Raw genomic sequence first — 23,120 nt, 5'->3', positions numbered from 1 at the left:
TTAATTGAGACAGCTGGTGCTCCTACAGGGTTGCCCTCCCCCTCAGCTTCTTCCACCTTTCCCCTTCCAGTAGCTTCTGTTCACTGGTTGGATGCAAATATCTGCATCTGATTCTTTCAGAATGAGGACATCTTGAGTTTTGCATGCAAATGGCTGTGAAGCACCTAAAGAACTATTCAAAGTCCTTAGTGAACAGAGAAATGCAAATCAAAACAACACTGAGATTCCACCTTGCACCAGTCAGAAGGGTGGAGATCAAAATTTCAGGTGACAGCACATGTTGGAAAGGATGTGGAGAAAGAGGAATACTCTTCCATTGCTTCTGGGATTGCAAAATGGTACAACTCTAGAAATCAATCTGGAGGTTCCTTAGAAAATTGGAAATAGATCTACTTGAAAACCCAGCTATACCACTCTTGGAAATATATGGAAAAGATGCCACACCATGCCATAGGGGCACATGTTCCACTATGTTCATTGTGGCCTTATTTGTGATAACCAGAAGCTGGAAATAACCCAGTTATTCCATGACAGAAGTATGGATACAGAACATGTGGTTCATTTACTTAGCTATTAAGAACTAGGACATCCTGAGTTTTGCAGGCAAATGGATGTAACTAGAAAATATTCATGGTATGTACTCACTAATAAGTGGATATTAGCCTATTAGCCAAAATAAAATAAAATAAAATAAAATAAAATAAAATAAAATAAAATAAAATAAAATAATAAAATAGTGCTAAATACCCAAGATTCAGTCCACAGAACTCAAGTTGAAGGGCCTCAGTCCCACTTGGGATGGAGAAGAAAGTAACCACAAGTGGGGAGGGAGGGACCTGGAAGAGAAAAGGAATGGGGGGGTTGAAGAGAGGGGAATATGATCAGGTATTGGGTAGGGGGAAAGGACTGAAATCCCTGAGGTACAGCATAAAGAATGGAAATATGCAACCTCTGGAGTTAAGTAAGAGGTTGTGGGGACTGTCCAGAATGTACCAGAGTCCTGGGAGAGGAGAGACTCTCAGAACTCAAAGGGAAGTACCTTAGATGAAATGCCCTACACTGGGGAGTGGAAACTTATAGAGCCCACCTCCACCAGGAAGACAGGGCATCAAGTGAGGGATGGGGTTGCCATCCCACAGTCACAACTCTGACAGATAATTGTTCCTGTCTGAAAGACCTGCAGGGATAGAAAGGGAGAAGAACCTGAGGAAAAGGAGGTCCAGAGACAGACCCAAAGTCGGACCCAGCTCTAGGAGAGGCCCCAAGACCTGACACTATTACTGAGGCTATGGAGCGCTTACAAAAAGGGACCTAGCATGAGGGTCAGCTTTTTTTCACATGGAATTTCTAAAACTACTTGGGCTGTAAAATCCTTTTTTCTTTTTCTTTCTTTCTTTCTTTCTTTCTTTCTTTCTTTCTTTCTTTCTTTCTTTTTTAGAAAGTTGAATCAGTCTGTAAGGAGACAGCAAACTTCACAGAACATATAAAATGAAACTAAATGTATTTTCATTAAAAGTAGGTTAATTTTGTAGGCATCATATATGCTGATTACAGTGTCCCTTTCTTCCTTTCCTCTAAATTCCTTACCATTTCCCATCTCATCCAAATCCCTACACATTTACTCTCTCATTAGTGAACAACAGGCTTCTTAGGCATTATAATTTGATATAATATGATATAATATGATAGGATAGGATAGGATAAAATTAAAACTAACACTCAGGAATTGGGCAAAAGAAACAGAATAAAAAGAACCCAAGAAAAAGCACAAGAAACAGAGCTTTAAGTCTATTGATTGATAGACGAATTACAAAGTACATCGATGCTTCATTATATATAAAACAGATTAAATATATATGAATAACATGCAATACACAACCAAAACACAGAAATAATATTCTTCATCATAAATATAATTGTATCTCTCTTATAAAGTGTTATTATTTACTGTTTCCCTTTCAGAAAAATAAACTAAACTAAAATTTTAAAAATTAAATAAATTTAAATTTAATGATTCTGTGTGGTTAAGTCATATGTTAACTAGAAATCCGACATTAATATGAAAGGATATGTTCAGGTTTGGGAATTTCTCTGATTCAATGTTATCTTGCTTAATAACCACAACTAGGATCTTAAGGCTAATATATTAATATTTATGTATAAATCTCAACAATATTTTGTATTTGAATTCTATCAACTATTATTTCTAAAAGTATTTTTTGCTATTTTGTGAGTTTTGCAATATAAAAATGCTTGTTTCATGAAGAACATTGATGTCAACCATATATGTGTATTTTATATATGCATATATCAAATATATTATGAATATATAAATAAAAATATTTGTATATATTCAAAAATATACATATATACAAATATATTTATTTTATGTATAAGTGTTATATTTATGTATAAATATATATTTTATATGTACATATAGTTTATATGTTCATATATCTATATATAAATGTATACACACATGCACCCATACACACACATGTACACATATTATTTTCTGTTGAATTCATGTACAAAGTCCTGAATTGTATCAGTGTATAATTGCCTAACAAATATTAGCAAATATGAGTTGACATACCAAGTGGTTATTAATTTGTAAAAAAATGAGTGGCTTCATTTCAGTTTCTTCATTAATGCTTCAGTTTAACATATCTATTAAAGGTACTGATGAATTATGTTCTTAAACACTTAAATGGTACTATAAAACTAATTGATTGTAGTACTGCACAATTAAAATGTACATATATCAAGGAATTTCCAGCAAACAACAGGGTTACTCTGGAGGGGACTTAAATCTAAAGATCTAATATGGCTGGATTACAGACATGGTTTCAGAATACACATTTAATTCCAAACAATGATTCCTAATAGAGGGGCAGACAAAGTAATCAGTCCGAGAAAGATTTGCCAGAATGAATCAGTGGTATGATAAGTCCAAATCTCACAAGAACAGACAGGAAAGAGGGGCTACTTATAGATTAGTGAGGGAGACTAATTGAACTCAATTCAGTTCAGTTCATCCCAGTTCAGTTCAGATCAGTTTGAGGATTTCAGAAGCAGTCTTTTTTAAGTAGCACTGCCAACTTCAGAAAACAAAAGAAGCCAATTTGAATTCGTCAACTTGGAGAGGAGTTTGAGAAAGAACAGTTGAGTTGAACCAGCCAGCCAAAGTTCAGAAGAGCTAGAAAGAGTGAGTTTATTCAGCAGTAACTCTCACAGGTTGAAACATTCTAGGTCTAGCTGACAGACCCTGGAAGCTGAAGCCTTGGAGGTCTGGGCTTGCAGAAGAGTAGGTTGTAAAATGGCGAGAAACTTTCAAGGCTAGGCCTGGTGATAGGACAGAGAAGGAAATAATTTGTGCAGAAGCTCAATCCATGTTTTCTCACAGCTTGGGTAGAGATCTCATCCCACCACTAAAATAAAAGCATTTACATCCACATGAAAAGACACAAATGCACACACACACACACACACACACACACACACACATACACACACAAACACACAAATATATATGCTCAGAGTGGTATAAAACTAAAAAATACAAAATTGATAAAGACTATGACTCAGAATATAAAGATTATATCGCACATAAATTTAAATATCAAAATGCTTTCTAGGTTAGCTCTGAAAATATTATCTGTTCACAAGTTAGGTTACTTCAGTTTCACATTTGTTTCATAACTACATGTTCTGGAGAGAGAAGAGTTTAATCTAAATAGACATTTCTATTGATGTATTGTTCCAAACAAATAATAGTGTAAAGAAATAGAGATTTAGTGTTGAATAATACAGACAAGATTTTAAAGATACCGTACTACATTTCTGTTAAGGAATTATGTGAAGAAAATAAGTCAATAATCTTCTGGCATAGTCTAGCTTAATAGTAAAAATTGCAATCTTAGGTGAATTCAATATTTGTGAAACTTCCTTTCCTAAAATTTATCTTTTGCTAGGATAAAACTGTGCTCTGATAATATAACAAAATTTGCAATGGAAGCAATGAAAACATCTAATGGAAGAAACATTAGATGGATAAATACACAGCCAGCCAATCTTTCAGAGGTTTTCTTCCATAACATGCTTTTAGTGTTGTAACTTGTTTTACTGCTATTTTATTTTTATTGTGGCAGACTTATGCCAAAAGCATTTCCTATGTTAATCATCTATTCTGGAGAAAAGGGAAAAAGCTTAGCATTTGTAACTTGCTCAAAAGTACCAACAAACATGTAGTACTTTTAAAGAAATTTTTGTTTTAAATTTGAGATAAATACCCTATATAACAAATAGTTAATGAATGAAAAATTATTCTTATTCTTAGTTTATGTTACTATTGTCAAACCTGGTTCCTTTTTCATATAAGGCATTCCTCTCTGAAAAATAGCTCTAGCCATGTTATTTTAACTAACTTGTAGAAAAGCATATATTAATAAAGTAATTAATTTTTCATATCCATCATGTGAATTTGAGCAAGTTGCAATGTAGACGGAGCATAAATAATCAAAGAATTAAAAATACAACATATTTTAAAAACCTGAAACTTTTGGAACAACAGAAAGAATATTGTTTAGTTTATTGTTTCACTTTTTGATGGGATAGTGATATTCAACATATGCTCGACGATAGAATTGTAGTTAAATCCTTTGGTGTTTAATATTTTTTCTTGCTATGAATCAAAAATTACAAAGTTGATAATGGAAATGACAAATTAACTACTGGGGGGAAAGCTACAAGTCTCAGAGTGCTTTCTTTGGACACTAAAGTTATCTTTGTTGTTAGCTTAGTGACGTTAGACTTGTGGGACCTTTAATGACCAGATTCCACATCTATTTTCATGATTTATATGTAAATGTTTTGAACTAACATTATTAATATCTAGAAACTTATGTGGGTTTAGTTTTGTTAATATTGTAGGGTAGACCCATTCCATGGGAGAGAGCCAAGTTCTGACACTATTAATGATACTCTACTCTACTTGCAGACAGAAGCTAGCATAACTGTCTCTGAAAAGGCTTCATCCAGTAGCAAATGGAAACAGAGGCAGAGACCCAGTGCCAAACGTGAGGGAGAGATTGCTTGCAGAGTCATGTGGAAGAGTTGGGGATGGGATAATGCAAGCTGGAGGGGTTGAGGACTTTTCCAGAAGACTTCCAGAGTCCAATAACCTGGGAATATGGGGACTCACAGAGACAGAACCACCAAGCAAATACCAGACAGCAGCTGGACCAATGCCCCCTACACACTTCTAGCAAATGTGTCACCTTCCCCCAGTTGGAATGTCTGGTTAGGTTTCAGTGAGAGCTGATCTGCTTAGTCCAGCTACAACTTGATGTCCCAGTATGATGTGGTACCCAAGAGAGGGTTTCCCATTCTCGGAGAACAAGGAATCTGTGTAATGGGGAGAGGAATTTTTTGAGGGTAGGACTGGGAGTAGGCTGGGCTACTACAGGGATATAAAGTGAATAAATAAATTAATAGAAAGAAAAGATTTGATCATGGCACAAAAGCAAACAAAAATGCATTATGAAATGCACAACATGACAGAATGTGAAGATACACCAATCATTTTTTTAGTGACCTATGACATAAAAATGGTGACATTTTGTTAGTTTCCTTGACACTTCCACTGCCTCTGATATCACTTCTCATTTAAAGCAAACAAGCTCATTTTATGGTTGCATTATTACCTTTTGTACTTACGAATTGCTAACTTCCTACAGATAGAACAAAAAATTTATTTTAGATGTATTCATTTGAGTAAAAAAAAAAACCATTCAGAGTCAGAGTATATAAGCTCAAATACAAATATATTGTTATATCTTCCTTATTATAGGAGAACTTTCTCTTTTGTTTCTGACATGTTTCATTTTCTCTTTCTCTCTCATTCTCTCTCTCTCTCTCTCTCTCTCTCTCTCTCTCTCTCTCTCTCTCTCTCTCTCTCACACACACACACACACACACACATTGTATTATTAACTAATTATATTAAGGTACTTCTTTCAAAATTTAAAACAATGCATTTTTCTTTATATACAATACAATCGCTTAATTAGTTATAAAAGGTATAGGTAAAGTTTTTGGAGGGTATAATATATACTTTGTGAGGCAACCTCTTAAACTATTGCAATGGTAACTGTTTCAGAACATGAGTGCGAACATTATTTTAGAGTGCTTTTTATTTAGGTCCACCTACTCTAATGAATGAATTAAGTACATCAAATTATTACTGTATAGAACTTGTAGATAACAACACTTGTATTTACTAACAACCAGAGGAGTCACTGTGTAACCCTAAATACATTATGGATTGATACATCATTTGTTAAAATCTTACTATTGGATTTAAGCAGTTTATTATTAGGAGACTTATTTTTATTATCTGGATAATGTATAAGTATCTATCATAGTAAATATATATTTAACTATGAGAAGTTTCATACTTTAAATATGACAGATAAATGTTTCCTGAATAAGAAGTACAGTAATTATCCTATATATGTCTGAAAAAAATGCAAAGCACCGTAAAAAGTAATTGATTGTTAAAAGTAAGTTTTATCAACAGTATGTCATTATTCATATTTCTCTACATATATGTATATTACTTATATACATATTAATGTTACACACATTTACTTGATTATTTTAATTACGAATACATTTAAACATTAATGTAAATAATTATTTTTTAATTCTTCAAGAATTATAAACAATTTTAGTGTAAATTAGATATAACCTTTAAATATATGTTATGCTATTTATATTTAAACAAAAGGCTTTTACTTTCAAACAGACAAACTTAGATCTCCTTGAGTTCCCGCATTCAGCCAAATGATTTAACATGTCCTTTTCTAGATACATTTTTTTGGCAAATAATTACTTGATTTCCAAGTAAGTACGTGCCTGCCTTTATTTTTAAATTTAGTTAATTATTATAGAATCTAATATATTATATTAATACAACTTAAACTTGAGGATGCAATGTATGGTTCAAGGGTTTTATGAATTAGTTTCAGAATAAAGAATCACTGAAAAATTGTTGATGATTCTTTGTATAATCTGATAAATTATACTCTTAGCCATATGGATAACATGATTAAATTTAGTTATTTTATTTTACTAAATAAAAATAAATATATTCAACCTCGTGCAAGGCTAACTCTATAGAACCTTGAAAGAGACTAAACGCATAGCCTCACCTAGACCAAGGTCATAAAGCACTTCTGTAGATTTGAATACTTCACCAAATAATTGACCTCATCATTGTATCTGCTATATAAATGATATTAATCACAAAGCATAGAAAAACTTTTTTTAAAAAGTGTTGTTACTCTCTATCTATGCATGCTTACTGTTCTCTCCAGATTTAAATATTTCACAAGATATTGTTTGTACTTAAAGAAAGAAACAAAACAAGTGACCATTTTATTTTAAAATTGAGCATCTGTGTTTTTATAGACTGTGAATAATAAATATACTCCCAGTCTGATTGTGGCTACCTCAATTCATTTAACTAACAAAACTCACAAAGAATGCTTATGCATCACTTTGAGAAAAATAACAGACAGAATAATCAAGTTTTAAAAAGTTATTTTCTGTCTTTGTTTGGAACTTCTATCAAATAATTCAGTGTTTTATTTCTGAAAACCAATAAGAATTCTGTAAAGATCTCATCCTATGTAATTCCTCAGGAGATGTATCTCGTGCTTACATTGAATGACCTGTTTCAAACTTTGAAAAATGCTTCTCAGAAACATCAAAGAGAGCCTACCCTTGGGTCCAAGTTCAGGGTATTGAAAAACTAGATACTTATTCTTATCCTTTGAGCTGGAGATTTTAGTATTTATTCTCATTTTATGTTTTTATTAATTATACTAAGCATATTACTTTAGCAATTTTCAACTGTAATAAAAATATTTGAGTGGTTGTCCTAGTGATTTTAATCAAAACTTAGATTATCTCCCCCCTCCCCCTACCCAGGAGTGAGGGATGAAAGAGTTTAGTTCATCTTTCCAGTAATATCCCATCACTAAAAGAAGCAGGATGAGAACTCAAGGCTGGACAGAGAAGGCAGGAACTGAACTGGAAACCATGGATGAACACTACTTACGGGCTTGCTCCCTCTGGCTAGCTCAACTGCATGTTTAAGCAACCAAGGGCCAGGACAACATTTGCAATGGGCTGAAATTTTCCACATTAGTCACTAATTCAGAAAATTCTGTGTATACCAATATGTTTCTATTGAACAAAACTTCTTAATATGATGTATTTTCATCATATATTATTTTATTTGCTCACTTATAGACATTTGTTTGGATGCCATATTTTAATTTAATAAATATTTTAGTAATTTTGAAATTATTAAAATTCTTGTTTTCTTAGTAAACTGTTTTCTTTAGTGATTGCTAGATTTATAAAGTGATCATATTTCAACAAATTGCAACTTTAAAATTTAGAATTAGTTATTTGTAAGGACGTTCATGCTTTTGATCTACTGTTTGGGTATCTCTTTCCCTTTCAAGTAAAATTGTTTGATCCACTGATGGACATTAAAGAAGATATATATATATCAGCACAAAAGATACTCTTAGAATGAAGATAACTATATTACATAGGCAAAATATCCCATATTGTTATGTGTATATCTATGTGTGTGTGAGGGGGAGAGAGGGAAACAGAGAGGGATACAGAGAGGGTGGGGGAAGAAGAAGAAGTCAGAAGAGAGGGAGAGGGACATGGATAGGAAGAAGGAGAGGAAAAGGGAGAGGGAGGGGAAATAATAACTATATGATAAAGTTTTAATTTGTAGCAGTTCAATTGTTTCTTCATGGGAGATTTTTAAGTATTTTCCTTGTCACTTTTCATTTGTTTGCTCATTATGCCACACTGAATTCTGGTTCTCTCAATGGAGGACTACCATATATGTAATTTTATATAAGGAAAATCCAAAACACACTGCAAATGAAAATGGAAAATTGATTGAAGCAATCACACTTTGACTTTCCTTCTTGTTAAACTTCATATAGTCTCTGAGTTGTAACATGTGTATTCTGATCTCTTGGGCTAATATCCACTTATTTATCCGTGAGTATATGCCATGTATGTCCCTTTGGGACTGGGTTATATCACTCAGGGTGATATTTTCTAGTTCCGTTCAATTGCCTACAAAGTTCCTGAAGTCATCATTTTTAATGGCTGAGTAGTTTTTCATTGTGTAAGTGTACCACATTTTCTGTGTCCATTCTAACATTGAGGGATATCTGAGTTGTTTCTAGTTTTCACCTATTTTAAATAAGACTGCTAAGAACATAGTAGGGTTAGTGTTCTTTTTATATGGTTGACCATCCTTTGAGTATATGCAGAGGAGAAGTATAGCTCAGTATTCAAGTAGATCTAGTTCCAATTTTCTGAGGAATTACCAGATTGATTTACTTTCTTTTCTTTTCTTTTCTTTTCTTTCTTTCTTTCTTTCTTTCTTTCTTTCTTTCTTTCTTTCTTTCTTTCTTTCTTTCTTTCTTTCTTTCTTTCTTTTTGATATTTTCTTTATTTACATTTCAGATGCTACCCGCTTTCCTAGTTTCCCCTATAAAAACTCTTTATCCCCTCCCCTCTCCCCCTGCTCATCAACCCAACCACACCCACTTCCTGGCCCTGGCATCCCACACACTGGGGCATAGAACCTTCACAGGACCAAGGGCCTTTCTTCCCATTGATGAGAGACTAGGCCATTTTCTGCTACATATGCAGCTAAAGCCATGAGTTCCACCATGTGTTTTCTTTGCTTGGTGGTTTAGTCCAAGGGAGCTCTAGGGGTACTGCTTAGTTCATATTGTTTTTCCTCTTATGGGGCTGCACAACCCTTCTGCTCCTTTGGGTATTTTCTCTAGCTCCTTCATTGGGGACCCTGTGCTCTGTACAATGGATGGCTGTGAGCATCCATTTCTGTATTTGTCAGGCACTGGCAGAGCCTCTCAGGAGACAGCTATATCAGACTCCTGTCAGCAAGCTCTTGTTGGCATCCACAATAGTGTCTGGGTTTGGTGGTTGTTTATGGGATGGATACCCAGGTGGGGAAGTCCCTGGATGGCCTTTCTTTCAATCTCTGCTACACACTTTGTAACTCCTTCCATGCTATTGTGTCCCCCTTCTAAGAAGGATTGAATTAACCACACTTTGGTCTTCCTTCTTCTTGAGATTCATGTGGTTCATGAATTGTATCTTGGGAATTCCAAGTTTCATGGCTAATATCTACTTATCAGTGAGTGCATATCATGTGTGTTCTTTTGTGATTGGGTTACCTCACTCAGGATGATATCCTCCAGATCCATCCATTTGCCTAAGAATTTCACAAATTCATTGTTTTAAATTGCTGCCAGCACCTGACTAAGACAGATTCAGGTACTCACAGATTCAGATACAGCCAACCATCAGACTGAGCCGAGGACCACAATGGAAGAGTTAGGAAAAGGACTGAAGGAGCTTCTCCCATTGCAACTCCAGAGGAAGAACAACCATATCATTTAACCCTTACCCCCTCAGAGCGCCCAGGAACTAAACCAACAACCAAAGAGTATACATGGACCAGTCCAAGGCTTCTGCTTCATATGTAGTAGTGTACTGCCTTATCTGGCATCAGTGGAAAGGAGGATACTTGGCCCTGTGGAGGCTAGATGTTCCAGAGAAGGGGATGCTAGAGGGGTAAGGCAGGAGCAGGTGGGTGGTTTGGGGTATTTGTGGATGTGAGACCAGGAAGAGGGAAGACTTTTGAAAAGTCAATAAATAAAACAATAAACAAAAAGAAATAAAATTGGTGCAGCCTGATATTGAGCAGCATCATCCTTTTTATTCCTCTGGTTCTGTCTTTGCCTCAGTCTGTCTCTGTCTCTGTCTCTGTCTCTGTCTCTGTCTCTGTCTCTGTCTCTGTCTCTGTCTGTCTCTGTCTCTCTCTCTCTCTCTCTCAACTGTAGCTCATGTAATACAAGGTAGCCTTGAACTTGTGATAGAGTTGAAAATGATCACAAATTCTGTAGTTCTGCTTCCTCCCTGGGTGTGCAGACACTACGGCTCACTGAGCAGGAAAAGATGAAGAAAGAATAAAGAGGAGCCTGGAAGAGGTTGGTCAGCATTCAGTGTGTGTGTGTGTGTGTGTGTGTGTGTGTGTGTGTGTGTGTTCTCTGAGGGTTTCAGTATTACAGCTCTTTTAGATGATATTCAATGAAACATCTCTCGGAGACCATAAGCAGTGACAGTGCTTGCTTTCTCTATTAAGGTTGAATAAGGGCTATTATATGCCTTAAACAATGGGAAAGGATTATTCAGTGTGAGTGTATATTGTCTGGGATTTAAGGTAATGGGATGACTCATTTGCATGGAGAAGAATTCCAGGAGCTTGCCAGGCAGGTTCTAATCAGAAGAAAGGGGGTTGAACCTGTAATTTCTCCAAGGACTACTTGACATTTCTCAGGTGGAGGATGTGAAATTTGGGCTTCCAAGACATGGTCAAGTGGAGGAAAAGAAGCTTCTCTGGAAAAGACAGTCCTCCATTTTGCCCTAAGTTTAAGGAGCTGTCTAGTAATAGCCCACTCTACTTTAATAGCAGGGTTTCCTAGCAAATTCCATCGCTGAGAATCACAGTGCCCAGTTTATCGCTATTTTTGACATTTATTTGCATGCCTTAGGGTCACTTAGATCTCCTCTCTTTGGATTCCAGTAAAGATCTGTGATGTACTCATTTGCCCAAACAAACAGTAAGATAATGATTTTTGGTTTACTTTATATTTTTCTGTCCTATAAAGCAACAAGGCAAAAAGAAATGAAGACAAGCAAACAACCCTTGGGCTACATTAATTATGTTGATGACAATCTTATTTATCAATTGTTTACTTAGCTCTCATCTTTTAAATTAAAATATTTTTATTTTATACTGAACCTTTCAACTACTTTAAAAACACATTCAGTTGATCTGATTGCAATAGAGACTGTGTTATTACATGGGAAATATTGAGAAATAAATCCTGGTAACACTTATGAAATAATAACTTTGTGAATTTTTTATACTCATTGGTATTATTACTTAAAATCATACTGGTTGGGATAATAATTGCAATACACTTTAAACACATTCCATATGTTTTTATTGGAAATTTGAGTTTGCATCTTTTTAAATAAAATGAAGAAAAGAATTATAGGCTATAAATATATTCTATCTTGCTATATAAAACAGTATACCAAATGATTTGTCCATGGAAAAAACATGTGCATTAGCATGCATGTACATATTTTTAATAATATGTGTCTGTCTGTCTGTATATATGCATGTATTTCCTACTCAAAAAGGTAGAAAACTAGACTCAGAAGCAGTGTAAATACTTTTCTTTTAGAGCAACCGTGTTCTTTCACATGATATTCAAATATTGCTGCACAGGGCAGCAATAAAATTAAGAAAGTAGCTTTGTTCTCTGCATGCTATTTTTTAGCATTGCTGGAAATTACTTTCCTTGTGGAACTGACTGTCAATTAGTAACCAGCAGACGGTAGCCATCTCCTTAGTTTTCAATTTTACTAGGAATAATTCTCATATAGTGCTGCTCCTTTAACAAGCACCTTTACCATGCGAGACACATATAAAAGTAATTAAATTTAATAGTCTCATTGCTTTTAAGCAAAGCCATATGGTGTACTTAGATTGCAAATTCTAATTGAAGTCAATGAGATTTTATGTAGGAAATACTTTGGAAAAATCTAGCTGTGTAATCAAATATATATACAACCCATGACTTTAATCTTGACAAGAGTATCTCTGAGAAGCTCTTTCATTGCTTCCCCCCCCCCCCATACATACACTGGAGTATTATTGCCACGCTGAGTCTTGCCATGAAAAATAACTTTAAAATTAATGATAATCATTGTTTGTGTATATTCAATGCATCATTTTCATTACCCTTCTATCTAAATTTTAATATTGCAATAATCCCTGGAACTGTGTTTTGGATTACAACAGCAGTCTGTAACTGAGACATGACCCAATTCATTCACATTTATTGGTACTATTATGCACTGCGAAATGAAAGCTGCAGAAAAGGCTGTAAATGCAGTGGGAAATAACACAGGGCAAGCTCACATGGAAATAGCCCAAACCTTATTGTTTTGTTTTTTTTTATTTTGAATAAATATTTAGAAATGTGATATTCTCAGTGCATAAGAGAGGAAGAAGAGATGGATTCACCAAAATGTAAATGAATTTAATTTTAGAAGGATTAAGATATCATCATATCTTGCCAATTTTTACCCTATGGTATTCAATTTAGAAAACACTGCCAAGGCTAGTGTTGTCTACCTCCTTCAAACATAGGAAAGGTTTCAAGGACAAATTTACCAATACTAGTACCCTTTAATGATAGAAAATTTCTAATCTAGTATTTGATACTCCATGAACTCATTTAAAAAAAACTTAGTCTTTTTTTTTTTTTCTTTTTTTTTGCATTCCAGAGTTTATCTGCCTTCAGGTCCACCCTCTAATTGATATACATCCCGTACCACCTCCCCTACTCTGTCTCCACCGGTATGTTCCTACCCACCCACCCCCACTCTACTGTACCAGAGCTCCCCATTCCCTGGGGTCTCTAGTCTCTTGAGGGTTAAATGCATCTTCTCTGACTAAGTCCAGACCTGGCAGTCTTCTGCTGTATATGTCTTAGGGGCCTCCTATTAGCTCATGCCTGTTTGGTGGCCCAGTGTCTGAGAAATCTACGGGGTCCAGGTTAGTTGAGACTGCTCCTTTCCTATAGGATTGCCTTCCTCCTCAGCTTCTTCCAGCTTTTCCCTAATTCAGCAGGGGTGATCAGTTTCTGTCCATTGGTTGGGTGCAAATATCTGCATCTTAATCACTCTCAGCTGCTTATTGGGTCTTTTGGGGGGCAGTCATGACAGGTCTCTTTCTGTGAGCACTCCATAGCTTCAGTAATAGTGTCAGGTCTTGGGGCCACCCCTTCAGCTAGGTATAAATTTTAGCCTGTTGCTGGACCTTCTTTTCCAAAGGCTCTTCTCCATTTTTGTACCTGCAGTTCTTTCAGACAGGAACAATTAAGGGTCAAAGTTTTTGACTGTGAAATGATAACCTCATCCCTCACTTGATGCCCTGTCTTTCTTTTGGAGGTGGGTACCCTCTCCTCACTGTAGGGCATTTTATCTAAGGTCTCTTCCTTTGAGTCCTGAAAGTCTTTCCCCTCCCAGGTTTCTAGTATATTCTGTAGTGTCCCTGCACCTACCTCCTGAGGTTTCCTGTTCCCCTACTTTCTGTTGGCCCTCAGGTCTTCAGTCCTGTTTTCCCCACCCAGTACCTGATCAGTTCCCCTCTTCCCCTCCCTGTCTGCTTTCCCACCCCACCCAGGATCATCCCTCCCCCTCCTGTGATTGCTTTCCTCTCCCTCCATTTACCTCTCTTTCTAGAGACATTGATCCAAGTGACACAAAAAACCAGTCTATACCAAAATTCATAGACACTTCTGTATGGTGCATACCAATGTTTCTACATGCCAGTGTCTATATCTATGGTGAGTTAAGTGTATAGTCATACTAACAGCCATAATTTGAATGTGTGATCAGAGATGTTATTCCAGCTGTTTTCCTTTGGGTATCTGTAGACTCTGCTCTTATTCATTTTCCTTTGCCTATTGACAATCTATGTTTTCTCTTTTTCTAACTAATTTCACTTAGTTTTTTGTTTTTTTTTTTATGTATGCAAGATTTGTGCAGGTGGCCACACTGCACAATGTGGACTTCAATGGCTGGGGCATATCCAGAAGCCAATATTTTAAAACTGGTGATTCAGAAAAAAAAATGTAGTACTGTTTAAAATGCATAGGAATTGGGGGCATGTATGATAGGAAGGATAGATTTAAGGGAAATTAAGGGGACTAATCAGGTATATGAAAATTTCCAAGAATTAACAAAAATATATTTTTTCAAGATGATAGTCAAAGTGTCTTTCACACAATGACATGGGAGACAGGTATCTATATTCTCATCCATCCAGTCTAGGTTTATCTTGCAGTATTTTGATATCTTGACTTTAAAAAACAGGTATGGTGAAAAGCCTCTCTCTACTTATAAATAAAATGCCCAGGTATCTTAACATTCCCTTTACCTCAGCCCTTTGTGTTGGACAGGTTTCACTATAAGAACATCCCAGAAGCTCTGCCTTAGCGAAATCATTGTTTCAAGTTCTGCCTGATCATTTGCTAGTGTCTTTTGGTTGACTTGGAGTAAAACATGCTAATATTGTTATCGATACCATGTCTTTTAGAGTTTTATATTTCTTCCCCATTGTTCAGTTATCACTCATTTATACTTGACTAGATATGTGGATTGAGACAGTGAGACATGAGAAGACACCGATGAGACATTTTATGAGTGCTGGTATAACACTAAGATTTTTCTTCCCACACATATGTTCTGATTGTCTGAATTCCTTCTTCAGAGTTGGGAAGACTTGGAAGTCATTGTGTCCTCAGTCTGTATATATATATATATTATTTGCTACTTTTGGTATTCAACTATAAGGCCCTAAGACACAGAATCATATTACCTAAGAATGGTTTCATTATATTAGTTATATTCTCATGCAGACCTGAGGTATTATGGCATACTATTTTATCTGATTGTGTAAAACTTATGATGAAGAAAAACCAATACATGATCAGAACATTTTGATAAACTTCAGCAGCATAAATCTCCATGTACAAGATGCCTTACTCAGCAGCCCTCATCTTTGCAAAAATGTTACATTCCTTAATATGAAGAGTAGAAAAGAAAATTGTCATTGGCCTAGTTGAGCAGAAGAGGTCAAAGGCAGGTAAATTTACATTGAAATACAGTTTACCTTCATCAGCCCAGCCAAATACATTCCTAAAAATAAGAAAAGTAAGTCTAAGAATTTATTTATGTTATGCTTAACATATTTATTTTTTATGCTAACCCCTTTCAACAGTATGCCTAATAAAATGTTTTGTGGTTTGACTTGTATCAACTGAACTGTGTCAGCTTTTCATATAAGCTAAGCACAACTTAAATTTCTTTTAATTGACAGATGCAATTAAAAATATAAAAAATAGATAATATTGGCTTTGCTATGTTAAATATTAGGTGTAACTTTATGATGTGCATGTGTCTTAGTCAGGGTTTCTATTCCTGCACAAACATCATGACCAAGAAGCAAGTTGGGGAGGAAAGGGTTTATTTGGCTTACATTTCCATACTGCTTTTGATCACCAAAGGATGCAGGACTAGAACTCAAGCAGGTCAGAAAGCAGGAGCTGATGCAGAAGCCATGGAGGGGTGTTCTTTACTGGCTTGCTTCCCCTGGCTTGCTCAGTCCACTCTCTTATAGAACGCAAGACTACCAGCCCAGAGATGGCACTAATTGAGAAAATGCCTTACAACTGGATCTCATGGAGGCACTTCCCCAACTGAAGCTCCTTTCTCTGTGATAACTCCAGCTGTGTCAAGTTGACACAAAGCTATCCAGTACAGCATGCTATAAAGTTCACCTCTAAAGTATCTTTGTTGTATAATGTGGAAACCCTCTTTGACTTCATCTTATGAAGCTGATTCTATCTTGAGTATTTTGTGTTGCTTTGTTCTGTTTTCTGTTTTGTTTTATATGTTTCACAGCTTGTTTTAAGGTATGAGTCTGTATCATTTCTTAAACTTGATTTTTGAAATATTAGGAGTTTTACCTATATTTACATCTGCTTGTATTTATATGTGGAATATCTATCATGTCTTAAAATAAGATAATAATGTTAGTGTTAATTATTAGTTTTACTACTAAAAGACTATTATAAATTTCATTTATTTTGGTTTGTATCTTATTTCTTTTCAGAAATTATGCATGTACTCCCCAAAATTTTGGATTTTTTTTCTTGTCTTCAATGAACAATTTAGAAAGAACACACCAATCACACCAGCATATTCAATATTGCAATCCCAGCAAAGACTCTCAAATAGTATTTAGTATATTCCCTTCCTTCAAATATTGATATCAGACACAGGCAGGACTCACTAGTAGAATGTTTGGTAGATTACAAGAGATCTTAGGTACAATCACAAATTCTAAAACGTACAGTGTTTATACAATGACTGTAACACCATACTTGTTGAAAGATTGTATTTATCTGGTTCAGTTCAAGACATGCAGTTCTTAAATTATATAGAATGGTAGAATTAATTAGAATTATGCCTAATTTTATTTTACTTTTTATTGATTTGATCTGTGAAAATGCACAACACATTACATATATCATATATTATATTATATTACATTACATATATAATATATAGACTATCTTTGTGCAATCTGATTACTTTCCCAATCTCATTTTTCCTTGCAGAACTTAGAGACTCTACAATGTGGATTTAGTTGTTGATTTCAGATCTTCCTAAGTTGATAAATCCTTTATGATTTATTCTTAAATTCTGTGCTACGTAATACATGCAAAAATATTTTATGTTAAAACATTGGTATAAAAGTAAAAAGAAAGCATTGTGTTTTGCGGAAATTTTTTTATCAAAATATCCACACATTCAATGAAACATCATTTTTTTTACCTAGTACATTTTTTGGAGATTAATATTATAGCATTACTCCCTTCTCTTTGCATTTTTCTAAATCTTCCATATACTTCCTACTCTGTTCAATTATTTTATACTAGTTGTTATTGATGCATATACATCATTATATACATATATATATTAAATAAAAACAATTCAGTCTGTATATTTTAACTTGAATCCAGCAAGAAGAATGAACAAATCTTATAGCTCAACAATACTGTTGTAAGATTTTTTTTCATTGTATAAGTGTTACATTTGATTTGTGAACAGGACTTATAATGATAAATATTTATTAAAAGCCCAAATTATATTTAACATGATAACATTAGCTGTGCTAATATGTTCACTATGGGAAGTATCTTCTTTCAAACAATTCTGTAGGGTTCTCCAAATTAAAACAAAGGCAAGATCTATCTACAAAGTTCACCTGGAAGTTTTTGTGGAGATAATTAGAATACTGAATCTGTTCATTAACATTTCAAATCTCATTTAAATGTAAATTGTAATATTCTCTTTCTGCAACACTAGGTAGTTAGTGTCTTTCTTGAGTAATAAGTAATTTGTTCTCCATTAGGTACAAGAATAGATTTAAAAAAGAATATAAATGAAATCCTGATAAAATTCACAGTTACAATAGTGATCAGCTTAGAGAGGGCAGAATTTTTAAAAACAACTTTGCTTTTAGTATTATTATCCTCTGAAAAATGCAACAAGATCAGTGAAGATGAATGAGGTTGCATTTCCTTGAAACCTCATCACTTAGAGTTGGAAGCAGGAAAGATATATTTGCAATAAATAAATGACTATGAAAAATTCTATATTATTTAAGAAATTATGGTTCATATTATAAAAATATGTTCACTTCTACATGTTCAGATTACAAAGTCTAAAATAAATGCCTTTATCTGCTTAGAGATTTTCAGAAATAAAAATTTATTAAATTAAGTATTATAAAACTTATATAAATTCCATTCATAATGCTATGGTGTTTCCAAAATTTGAGAAAGAAACCAAACCTTTTAATATGTGTTAAACATAAATGTATTTATCACTGTCATTACATTTCTGTCAAATGATTAGTTTCTCAAATGACTTACAGAGACTTTGAATTGTCTTCCTGTTATATGTGTTTCAGTAATTAAAATGGTTTCTCTATCATTCTCAGATTTAAATTCATCATGTGAGTAATTTCATTCAGCACAAAATCTTAGAAATAGGTTATTTTCAATATTAATGCTCAGTTTTTATTCATTGCAAATTTTATATGTATATATAATATATTTGATCACATCAACCCTGGCTTCTTCATAATTCCTACCATATTCCAGTCGACCCACAAATGGTTACCTTCCAACAATAAAAATATTATCATTGTCTAAAATATCTAGAATTCAGTGAGTGATTATGAGACTTGCCTACTTAGATTTGGAGAAAGAACTATAAAATCTTGAGAAGGCATTATACAGAGGTGTAGGATCATTCACAAATCCATTTACTAACTTTGAACATCACTTTATTTTCTTTGCACTCTTTTTCCACCAGAATTATGAGACTACATTATTTCCTTCCTTGTGAAGTTGTCCTAACCACAATATTGTGTATTTTTTCCAAAGATTTTTAACTATTACAGGAATTCTCAACATTATTCAATATATGTAAACGTGATTTCTTTGAATTAATATTATGTCAAGTCACTTTGCTGAAGGTGTTTATCAGCTGTAGTAGTTCTCTGGTAGAATTTGGGGATTATGTAAGTATCCTGTCATATTATCAATAAGTAGTGATACTTTGATTTTTTTTTCTATTCCAATTTGTATCTTCTTGAACTCCTTTTGTTGTCTTACAGCTTTAGCTAAAACTTCAAGTACTATAATCAATGAATAGGAAAAGACTGGGTAGCCCTGTCTTGTCTCTAATTTTAGTGGCATTGTATTAATTTTCTCTCCGTTTAACTTGAGATTGGCTGTATATTGCTTTTATTATGTTTATGTATGTGTTTTGTATACCTAGCCCTCCTTTATACAAATGATAAATGGGCTGCAATAGAAATTAGAGAAACAACATCATTTAAAGTAGCCATAAATAATATAAAACATCTTGGTGTAATTCTAAACAAGCAAGTAAAAGACCTGTATGACAAGAACTTTGAGTCCTTGAAGAAAGTAATTGAAGAAGACATCAGAATATAGAAAGATTTTCCAGGCTCACAGATTGATAGGATTAACATAGTTTAAAAAAAAAAAGTCATCTCGCCAAAAGCAATCTACAGATTCAATGTAACTCCCATCAAAATTCCAACACATTTTTTTTACAGAATTTAAAACAGCGATTCTCAACTTCCTGTGGAAAAACAAAATACCACCACCAAAATAAAATCAAGCAACAAAAGAACAGCAAAAAACCAAACCAAACCAAAACAAAACATAGGATATCTAAAACAATTCTGAACAATATAAGAATTTCTGGAGGAAACAGTATCACTGAACTCAACCTGTACTAATACACAACAATAGTGTTAAACTGCAAGTTGTTGGTGTAGAAATGGACAGAGAACCAGTGGAATAGAATCAAAGACCCAAAAATAAACCCACAGGCCTATGGACTCCTGTTGTTTGATAAAGAGCCCCAAACCATGCAATGGAAAGATGAAAGCATCTTAAACAAATAGGGCTGGTCTAACTGGTTATCTACATGTAAAAGAATGAAAATCGATCCATATTTATCACCCTTCTGAAAACTCAAATCCAAGTGGATCAAGGTACTCAAAAAAAAAAAAAATCAACAACAACAAAACAGATATACCAAATCTAATAGAAGAGTACATGGAAAATGGCACAGGAGAGAATTTCCTGAACAGAACAGATCAATGGCTAAGGCTCTAAGATTAACAATTGATAAAAGAGACCTCATGAAACTTAAAGGCTTCTGAAAGGAGGACATTGTCCATAGAATAAAAAGGCAGCCTACAGATTGGGAAAAGGACTCCACTAACACTCCATTAGACAGTGGGTTACTATCCAAAATATATAAAGAACTCAAAAGGATAGACTCCACAAAGCATATATTTGCCATATTATATATATATATATATATATATATATATATATATATATATATATATAGAGAGAGAGAGAGAGAGAGAGAGAGAGATAGATAGATAGATAGATAGATAGATAGAGATAGAGATAGAGATAGAGATAGAGATAGAGATAGAGAGATTTTTCAATACCTAGATCTTGAATGGTCGAGAAGCACTTAAAGAGATGTTCAATATTCTTAGTAAACATGGAAATGCTAATCAAAATGACCCTGAGATTCTATCTCATAACAATCAAAACCTGAAGTGATAGCACATGCTGGGAAGAATGGGGAGAAAGGTGGACACTCCTCCTCTGCTGGTGGAGTTGCAAACTGATACAACCACTCCAGAAATCACTTTGGCAGTTTCTCCTGAACTTGGACATAATTTTACCTGAAAACCCAGCTATAAAAGACCTGGACATATACCCCCAAAATGTTCCACCATGCCACAAGGACATGTGCTCCACTATGTTTATAGCAGCTTTATTTGTAATAGCCAGAAACTGGAAACAATGCAGATTTCCCTCAACTAAAGAATGGTTTTAAAAAAATTGTATTTCACCTACACAATGGAATACTATTCAGCTATTAAAAATAAGGACATCATGAATTTTACAGGCAAAGAATGGAACTATAGAATATCATCCTGAGTGAAGTAACCCAGACCCCAAAGGACATGCATGGCATGTTATGTACTCACTGATAAATGGATATTGGCCATAAAGTACTAGATACCAGTGATATACAACATGTACCCAAAGAAGCTAAATAAGAAGTAATTATGTTTGAATCTCACTGAGAAGAAGGGATAAAATTCTGATAGGACATAGAAGTAGGGTGTGGGAACTAAGTAGGAGATGGGAATGAGGGTGTCAGGATAAGATATGAGGAGACATAGGAGAGAGGGCCAGAGGGTCAAGAGAAGAAAATCTGGGGAACTTGAGGTGGGAGGGATTTTTAAGAAAGATCAAAGATCTGGGATAATATAGTGAACCTGAATAGGCCACCTCCTGAAACCAGGCAGAACCCCTATGGGAAGGATAAAGACACTAACATAGCCAAAATTTGTCCTGTCCAAAAGAAATGCAGAGATGAGAGACTGAAGAAATGGCCAACCAATAACAGGCCCAATTTGAGAGCCATAACATGGACAAGCACTAATCCCCCACACTAATAATGATACTCTGTTATGCTTGCAGAAAGGAGTCTTGCCTAATTGCCCTCTGGGAGACTAACCAGTAGCTTACTGAAACAAATACAGATGCCCACAGCCAAATATAGGATGGAGCAAAAAGAGTCTTAGGGAAACGTTGAGGGAAGGATTGTGAGCCCTGAAGGGCATAGGAACTCTATAGGAAGACCAACAAAGTCAATTAATCAGAACCCATATGAGTTCTCAGGGACTGAGCAGCAATCAAAGAGCATACCTAGACTGGACTAAGGCTCCTGCTACTTTTGTAGCAGATGTGAATCTGAGTCTCCATGTGGGTCCCCAAACTCTAGTGGAGGTTGTCCCTAAAGCTGTTGCCTGGTTGTAGAATCAGTTCCCAAATGGCCTGTCTTGTCTTGCCTATTATTTCAGAGACTGGACAGGTCAGCATGGGGATATACCCAGATGGGGGTCCACTGTCTAAGAGGAGAAGAAGAAGGAGTATGGGAGATAAACACTTTAAGGGGTACTGGAAGAGAGGGAACAATTGCCATTTTAAAAATTAATTAATGAATGAAAAATAAAATTTGTAAAATTATAAGTACAAGTATAAGTAATATAATATAAGTATAAGTAATATAGATATTCCATTTAGTTCATTTAATTTGATGTTAACTATTTTTAAATTTTGAACTAAGTATTGGTTTTCTTAAAGCTTACTTATTAGCATAAGCTATCTTTGACTCTAAAGTGTATGTGTACCCAGAATTACACAATGTTGAAAACTGATTTCCTAAGGTGATGATGTTAACATGTATGTCAGTTGGCTGATGATGAGATCTTGAGTATGGGACTCCTGTGAATAAGATGAATGTCTTCATCCCTCCTTAGCTTATTTCAACATAGAAGGTTCAAGTAAGAAGAGAGCTATCAGCAAGAAAGCGAATCCTTACTCTCTATAAAATATGCATAAAGAATAACCCCAGTGTTTCCAGATTCCATGAAAAATAGAATCCTATTGGAAACAGCCAGACTCACAAAGATAGAGAGGGAAGAAGAGGAGGAGGTAGGGGAGACAAAGAAAAGGGAAAGCAAGAGGGAAAGAGAGAGACACAGGGGGAGTGAATGAGAGAGGGGGGAGTAAGAGGGGGAGGGAGAGGGAAAGAGGGAGAAACTCTAACTTAGAGAGATCCTAAGAGGGAGAGAACCTAAGTACTGGGATATCACACGTGTGTGAGGATGTTTGGTATCTTTTCCTGTT

The sequence above is a fragment of the Mus pahari genome, chromosome 11 (assembly GCF_900095145.1).
Source record: "Mus pahari chromosome 11, PAHARI_EIJ_v1.1, whole genome shotgun sequence".
Taxonomy (NCBI): Eukaryota; Metazoa; Chordata; class Mammalia; order Rodentia; family Muridae; genus Mus; species Mus pahari.
This window is presented reverse-complemented; position numbering follows the sequence as displayed.